The sequence below is a fragment of the Sminthopsis crassicaudata genome, chromosome 4 (genome assembly GCF_048593235.1).
Source record: "Sminthopsis crassicaudata isolate SCR6 chromosome 4, ASM4859323v1, whole genome shotgun sequence".
Classification (NCBI taxonomy): domain Eukaryota; kingdom Metazoa; phylum Chordata; class Mammalia; order Dasyuromorphia; family Dasyuridae; genus Sminthopsis; species Sminthopsis crassicaudata.
This window is the reverse complement of record NC_133620.1, coordinates 131,885,534-131,894,727: the sequence shown is the minus strand read 5'-3', so window position 1 is coordinate 131,894,727 and position 9,194 is coordinate 131,885,534.

The window sequence follows — 9,194 nt, the reverse complement described above, 5'->3', positions numbered from 1 at the left end:
ATTTAATCTACTGTATTAGATTTTCTCTGTTACTTTCTAAGTCTAGAAAATCAACAAAACAAGGTAAACCCTGATTTGTAAGGTTTCTTGATTTCTGGGGTATAAATACTCACACTAAAAATTTAAACAAATTCTCAAGCCTTTCCAGCTGTCACCAGCATATCTCTAATTCTCTTCCCACTTCACCCATTGCCTTCCAAGTTTAAAAAAAAAAAAGAATTGTCAACTGCAAACTACAAAAGATAATATACCAGTAAACTTAAAACCAAGTAGGTGAACAACTAGTAAATAATCTAAACAAAATTTCACATGTAGAAGAAGGTCTACTATGTCTGCTATTGTTAGGGTACACAGACCTACATCATTGTAAACACTTATTTCCCTTGCCAGAATAGAATGTAAGCTCTTTGCGAGTAGGAATTGTTGTTATTTTCTTTGTACATATACCTCAAACACCTAGCACAGTACCTGGTCCATAAGTACTGTTTAATAAATGCTTATTTATCAATTGATTGCAAAATTATGATTATTTCTGAAGTTTGCTATATTTATAATCCAAGATAGTATAAAATGTGTCATGGTGAGAGAAGATATTTCAGAGGAATTCAGAAGAAGGAGAAATCACTTCTAACTAATGTGACTAAGGGCAGCTTCTTGGAAGAAATTATATTTGAGCAGAGGATTGAAGTTTTGATAAAACTTTGCTTCAACTGGTAGAGATGAGAGCAAGTGTATTTGAAGCAAAAAGAATGGTATGATCAGAAGCAAAAGAAGGATGAAAGGTCAAAGCATATTTGGGAAATAACATGTGACTCAGTTTGACTGGAACATGGAGAATTTGGAAAATAATGTTGGAGAAATACATTGGGAACAGATGAAGGAAAATTTTTTGGTTCTTTTATCTTCCTTGCCCTCTACATTCAGTTAGTTGGAAAGCCCTGCCATTTCTATCTTCATAGTGTTTTTCATAACCAGTTCCCCTGATCCATTATCCAATAACATAACCTAGTCCAGGCCCTCATCTTCTCTCACTGCTGGAATTCTAATAGCTTCTCAAATAGTCTTCTTTCCTCCACAAGTCATTATTCTGCTATGAGTCATTTTCCTAATACATCACCATGAGAAGGTCATTCCACAACCCCAGTAGTGTCCCATTACCCATCTAATAAAGCATCGATTCCTAACATTCAAGGCCCTCCATAAACTGACCCTATCCTATCCATCTCACTTCATCTCACATTATTTCCCTTGGAAATTAAATTACTCTTTCTGCCCTCCATTCTCATTCTTCCTCTGTCTCTACACATTGACTCACATTCTTCCCATGTCTGCAATGACTTCACTACTTTCTGTCTCAGGACAATATTGTTGGAGTCTCTGTCTTCCTTCCAGACTCAATTGACACACCATGTCCTCCATTAAGCCTTTTTTGACTCTTTACCTCACATGGGTGAAAGTCACCCTTCTTTTCCAAACCCACTCCAACCACCAGATTCAGCCCTCCACAATCCTGGCTCCCACTCACCTCTACAACCTATTTCCTTAGTATCCCACCTCTGGCCTCACATTCCATTCCCTGAACTGGACTTCAGGCATGCTTTTCCCATGCATGGAATAAAACCTTGGCCTTTCTCTATCTCTGTCGTTTAAAGTCTTTATACTTACTCCTTTTAAGATCCAGCTGAGGTAGCATCCCTCTCCTACATGTTGATATTTTACCTGTCCTTAAATCTCTTAGGTTCCTACAATCTCACAAAATTTTTAAAAGAAAGGTGAGCAGGCATTGAAACCAATTTTGGGTCTGTGTTTAAAGTATGTATGTATGTGTGTATATATATTATATATCTTACTTCTTATTAGATTATTAACTCCTTAAGGGGCAATGATTACTGAAGACACTGAAGATGCACTTTTAAAAAATCGTAATCTTCATCATTAACATTTTCTCCATTACCTTCTTAAATCTAGACAATCAATCAAACAATAAATGCTTATTTCTAGCATTTGCTGATCTCCAAGGTGTAAATGCTCACATTGAAAATTTAACAATCCAGCTGGTTGGAAATGATTCCAGCACATCCTTAGCCAAGACACTGGGGATATTGAAAATGGAGTGAGTAGCTCACAACAGATACAGACTTGCTGAAAAAAAAAGGGATGAGAAAATGTGCTGAAAACATATTTTGCCAATTCCATTATATCCTCTTTTCTTTTCCCTCTTCCAAGCCTGAACTACTAAATATTACTCTTCAGAGAGTAGTGACCCACTGTTTTACATTTTCACTGAAAAACCTCCCAAAAGAGATAATGGGTTTAAGTTATCACATGAGTGATTTTAGTTAGATATAAGAGAGATTGTTATGGGCATGTGAATATCTACCCTTAAAAATTGGCTTAGATGATTAGAATTATCTTTCCTGAGCCGTTAGAAAGCAGATGCTTCTTTTCTTTCTAATCTACTTCTTCCCTCTAAAATACCAGAATGTCAGAATTGTAAGGTCTATCTCCCCATCACTATCATTTTATAGTAGAAAAATATATTTTTGACATTTAAGTAAAAGTAAATTTAAACAAACATGAATATGTAATAAGTTTTAGGCTATAGCTTATAACATGTCAGAGCTATAAGGAACCATAGAGATTTAGATCGCACAATTTTTAAAATATTTATAAATGAAGTTGAATGTCACAAAAACATCTACCAAAGGTCTATCTTGGGACTTTTCTTCTCCCCTAATTCTGTTTCACTTGTTGATTTTATTGACTGTCATGGATTCATTTATCACTCTGTGCAGATGGCTCTCGTCTATTTATCCATTCCTAACATCTCTCTTAACCTACAATCCCACATTTCCCATTGTCTTTTGGATGAATGTGTTATTCTGGGGTGAAAGTGAGGAGCTGTGGGTATATCTGTGGTTGCAAACATGAATAGATGATACAATTGAAAGAAATAGGAAAGTCTAGATGAGATGTGAGATGTGAGAAAGGTGAATTTTATTTTATATATGATGAGTTTGACATACCTATGGGATATTCAGGTGGAGGTATTCAACAGAGTTGATGATGTAGGTTTTTGAACTTTAGAGAGAAATAATGGCCAGCTCCATATTAATTTGAAGTCTGTGGAGAAATGGTCTTAGGGTAGTTGATGAGGCATCAAGAAAAAAATCTAGAGTGAGAAGAGAAGACTCCAGATAGGACTTTGGGCCATACATAGATATATAAGGGAAAAGGGCATGGATAGTATTTCCACAGAATTATGAAGACTGAGAAAATTTCATTGGATTTAGCAACAAGAAGATCATTGGTGAACTTAAAGAGAACAATTTGAGTTGAATGATGGATAGATAAGGAAACCAGTTTGCAATACATTGAGGAGTCAGTGGGAAGTGAGAAAGAGACTAAGAAATCAGTGGGAGCTGAAAGAGTATAGACAAATTTTTTTTCTAGGAGTTTAGCTGTGAAATGGAGGATATTTCTGCTTATCCTTTGTTTAAAAAGAACCGATGACATCACAGGTGATGTCTTGACTCATATATGAATTGGATTTAAGCAAGGCAGAGTTATGCAAAATTGTCAGCCTCACTAAGAGTAATCTAGGTTCAGAATTCACATTCAGTAGGCAGTCTTAAAGAGAGTGGGTACAAGTTTATTACTGCTCAGAACCTTGATTTAAATAAGACATAATGGAGGAGGAATCTCATAGTATACAAATAATACATAATTTACAAACATAGTGGCTACCAAAAGACACTATTACAAACACCATCATCACCATTGCAAGGAAGCACCAACACCTGAATTCCTCGGCTGGGAAAATCCATAGTGCAGCTATACAGAATTGTGGGAGGCATTCCTAGGCAAGAATTTCCTTGGTAAATTCTCCAAATCCCTTTCCACTAAGGAGTTTTTATAGGCTGAGAACCAAGAAGATACTTGACTCTTGAGATGTAGCAGCCTCCCAGGTGCAGGATGCTCCATCACAAGAGACTCACTAAGGAGAATATTTTTCATTCCTTTTAGGAGGTCTGTGCTTACTCAAGCAACTGGCCAGGTTTCCAGGGTAAACACAAGTCTGCAAAAATGTACCAGAAGAGTAGCCTAGACTTCTTTATGCTTTCCTGGCATTTCATCAGATAATTGCAAGCACATTCTCATGTTCTCAGCAAACAAATTTACACAAATTTACACTGCTGAGACTCACTTAAGATTCCTTGCTCACTAGAATTCCTTACAACTCTCACTTCCAGAGTCATCAAAAGCCAAGGGCAAGACAAGTCAAGATTTTCCATTCCACTGGGGAAATCTTCCCATGCTTCCCAAAGCACCCCAAGATTTGAGGTGTATTTTTTACTCTCACCTTGATTTAGCCCTTCTGCCAAGATGGTTTTTACCAGGATGTGGTTGCTGCTTCTTGGAGTCACAGGTAAGAGTTGGATGCCAAGTGGACACCAAAGATAGATGAGCAGCTCTGAAAAGGGTTTGATAAGCCTTCACACCAGAGGTGCTAGTCCTCCTTAAACACCCCATACACCTCTGGGGAAAATGTAATCAGCTCTTCTCTGGGGACCCAACCTGCTAATGAACCTTGGGAGGATCAGTCAAGAGTCTCACTACAAAGATAATGTGTGTAAAGTGCTTTGTAAGATTCTTTATAAACATGAGCTATTACTACGAAACTGTAATGACATGCACATTGCCCAAGCCACCAAAGTTCATGTTGTGGTAACAAAAGTTAATGTAGTCTAGAAAGAACTCATTTAGTTCATTTATAATTTTATCCAAAACTTTAAATGATAAAATGAACAATATGCTGTCCAAAGACAGATTAGGAAAAACTTGAAGGAGAAGTAAGAATATGGATTATCAATCAGCCAACATTTTTTTTTATTAAAGCTTTTTATTTTCAAAACATATGCAAGGATAGTTTTTTCACCATTGACCCTTGCTAAGCCTTGTGTTCCAATTTCCCCTTTTTCCCCCAATCCCCTTCCCTAGATGGCAAGTAATCCAATATATGTTAAACATGGCAAAAAAATATGTGTAAATACAATATAGGCATATGTATTTATACAATTATCTTTCTGAATAAGAAGAATCAGATCAAAAAGTAAAACAGATAAGAAAGGAAATAAATTTCAAGCAAAAAATAACAAAAGAAGTGAAAATGTTATGTTGTGATCCACATTCAGTTCCTATAATTCTCTCTCCAGGTGTAGATGATTCTCATTATGACAAGATCATTGTCAGCCAACATTTATTAAACACTAGAACACATATGTTGTAGTCCTAATAGAATATATAAAGACAAGTGAAATAGTCCCTCCCCTCAAGGAGCTTGTGTCCTAATTGAGGAAGCAACATGGACTTATGTAATATTAGACAGAAAACTTGTATAAAATTATTGAGTTTGGGGAAGGTTAGAAAACTATCAATAAACAAATGTGTGTTGTGTTTTATTTCACTTAGTTTAATAAAAGAAAGAAAAGTTAAAGATTATTCTATTGGAATTAAACCTGCAGCTTTTGCATATGGTATACTGAATCCAAGCGGGAAGTCCTAATGAAGGTCATTAAATATTGGCTGGTTGGTTTTACAGAGAACTCAAAATCCATAAAGGATATAACTTATTGGGGGCAGCTAGGTGGCGCAGTGGATAGAGCACCAGCCTTGAATTCAGGAGGACCCGAGTTCAAATGTGATCTCAGTCACTTAACACTTCCTGGCTGTGTCACTTAACCCAATTGTCAACTTGTTTATGATCACAGAGAGACTGGGTATTCTTCATTATTATCTATCTCTACATCATATCATCCAAAGCTGAGAATTCTTGGGTGACAGACCAAAGTAAATAGAAGAAAGGGCTGCATATCAGTAAAATGCACTAGTAAATTCTCTAGCTACTTCCCCATTTTCTTGGGTGAAAAATTAATCCAGAAGAAATACCATGGATTAAGAGTTCTTCCTGTACTATCTATCTTCAAGGTGTAGATGAAATATGAAATATAGAAATATAGATAAAGGATCCTGCAGATATTCCCCCATTTTCTTGGGTGAAAAATTAGTCCTGAAGAAATAGTATGGATTAGAATTTTTCCTGTACATCTTCAGGGTGTGGATGGGTATGAAATGTAGATAGATGTAGGACGACAGATTGAGGAAATAGAAGAGTCATGAGTAGATTTTTTTTTTTTTAAGCATGAAGGAGATCTGAATGTTTGAAGTCAATAGTGAGAGTAACAATACTGAAAATAAGGAAGGAAGAGTTGGGTCATTTGTCTACATCTGAGGAAGAATAGATATAAACTATATTCTATTATTGTTGGGGAGACTGAATGTGAGTAAAATAGCTAAATTCTGAGGTTTCCAGGAAAAACTCTGGAGTGGAGAGAAGGTATCACAAGCCAAGAATCAATTTATGAAAAGCTTTTGTCCATGAGAACACAAACATTGGGGTTTAGAAACATTGGTTAAATGGAAAACGCTTTTTTCTTATATGTGGCTTGTCACATTGTTATCAGAGAAGGTTAGATTGGCCAGACAAAATAATAACAGAAATAATAGACACTGTGCTAAGCATTTTACAAGTATTTTTTCATTTGATCCTCACAACAACCCTGAGAGATTGGTGCTAAATCATATTAGTTGTTATTAGCACCTCATTCTCTTCTGAGTGATTGCAGATTGGTCATTGAAGCATATATTAAATATAATCCCAGTTTGGTATTGGATAGAAATCTGGAATCAGAAATTTCCAGACTAATTTCCCCCCACCCCAATGTTTTACCTGGACATTTCAACTTCCCTTTTTTTAAATCTTCATGATTTCTTAAAACAAATGGCATGTTGATCTGAAATACCCATTAATTTTTTTAAGCATCTCAGAGTGTATGTACATCATCATGCTTTGCTAATTTTAATACCTAGATGTCTTTCTCAATTAAGGTTTAGAATTCCAGCTTCTTATCACAACTGTAACTGCCAACACTGAATAGAAGTGGTGGTTTTAAAAGCATTTGCCCTTTCAGAAATGAAAAGAAGAAAATTAGAGAGGGGACAGATGAAAGGGCATGTTCCCAAGGACATGAGCGCAAGGAGTCTCCTTGGCAAAGATAAAGGTCATGTCCTTCTCTGAGACTGGAGCTAAGGAGGAGAGAATTGGGGATGATCATGTGGAGAGAATTTGAGATGTAGAATTGGGGTATAGATGAAGCTTGTGACAGATGGCATTTTTCTTTTTTCAGAGAAGTGTTAGGCAAGTTCCTCTCCTAAGAGAGGGCAGGGATGGTGTAGGTGGTTTGAGAAGAGATGAGAGGTTTGTAACAGATGACTGTACAAGAATCATCGATTTTTCAGTTTCCTCTATACATTCTAGCATGTCAAATTATCATCCAGAGTGTTAACTATTATTCCTGACTTTGTCAGTACCCATGCTTGTGCATCTCCTTTCTGAGATTATTAATGCTGTGATAGACAAAGGATCACAGAGAGACAGAGACAAAGATATGCAGAGTCTTTTATATATATATATATATATATATATATATATATATATATATATATATATATATATATATATATATATATATATATACCAAAAAAAAGACAGAGAATCTGTATCTTGATAATTAATAATAGTAAAATTTGTTGATTTGTGTGCCCACAACAAAGCGAGTAGGGAAAAAAACCTTCTTTTTATATTGCCCCATAGATCATTGTGCATGTCACTCACAAGTCTTTGGAGCAGCATGGGGCCATTCCACTGAGAGTAGTGATCAAAGATCACCGCTCTAACAAAGGATCTTGGAATAGAAGATGCTTCCCATGAGATCGTTCTAGGAGAGGGTAGTAAAGGTGTGTGGATTGACCCAGCCTTGGGGCAATGTTCTGCCACTCACCAAGCACCTCTGACTAGGAGCTTGGAGAGCATAATGAGAGTTCAGGAAGCCAGGACTGCCATTTGTCCTGATAAATGGGGACCACCACTTCAGCATTAACTGAACTGGACTGTGGGGTTGAAAGAAAGAGAAGAAAACCCCACAATTCAGAAAAATTATCTAGTGAATCAACTAAGACTCACATGATCTGCACCCTCTGCAAAGAAGTATTTTCCCACGCCTCTTTCTTAGGGTCATAATTTGAGTTCTTGTAATTCCAGTTTCAATTTTATTGTGGTTAAATGATGGTTTTGATCAAATGAGATAAAATTTGTATCTGGTGAACTTTAAAGTGCTGTATAAATGGTAGTTATTTAAAGAAGAAGAAGCAATTACAACACTGTTTTTCTGCCTCTTCATGCTTCACTTTTCATGAATTCCTGTCTTCCCATGCTTCTCTGAATTTTTCATATTCATAATTTCTTATAGATCAATATTATCCCATTAAAGATCAATAATTTTTAAGCCATTCCCTAAACAATGAACATCTACAAATGCCATAATCTTACCCAAGTATTACTTTCCAATTTTTTTCAAAAGCAGCTTTTGACTGGCAGCAGAGATAAAAACCTTATGCTCCCAGGGCCTTAATTTTTTGCTCTAGATTTTATAATTTTTAGTGATGCTTTCTAGGTTCCTTCTATCAGCATCATTTGCATTTATGTGAATCACCAGAAGTGGGTAGTAGTAATCAGGTTTGACAAGTCCTGTGAGGTTCTGTGCCATGTCCTGGATAAGTGCCCTGGGAAGAATGGAAACCTGATTTGCTATTATCAATTCAGCAATCTGAGAGCATAGATAAACAGTCTCTGTATGTACCACTGACAGGCATAAAACATGGGGCAGGAAGGAAGGGGGGGAGAGAAAGAAAGAGGAAAAGGAAGAATAATTGGGAAGGGAAAAAAGAAAATGGAGAAATGAGAAAGAAAGATTGTGTAAGAGGGGTAATGAGAAAAGTGGGTGTGGTGTTCTAGCCTTCAAAGGCCTCAAGTATCATTCCCTAGTCATTATTGTAAGAAATTGTCTGCCTTAATCCACTGATGACTGGGGAGAAAATAACTCTTTGACCTTGTATCTGAGCCACAGAACACTTTGTGACAAGCATCTAAAGTGATTTTACTATTAATTTTAGTCACCATATTTGGAATTGACTAGAAGAATGCACTTAAATGGCTCAGTAAATAGAGTGCCAGGCCTGAAGTTAGGAAGACTCATCTTCCCAAGTTAAAATATGGCCTGACACTTACTAACTGT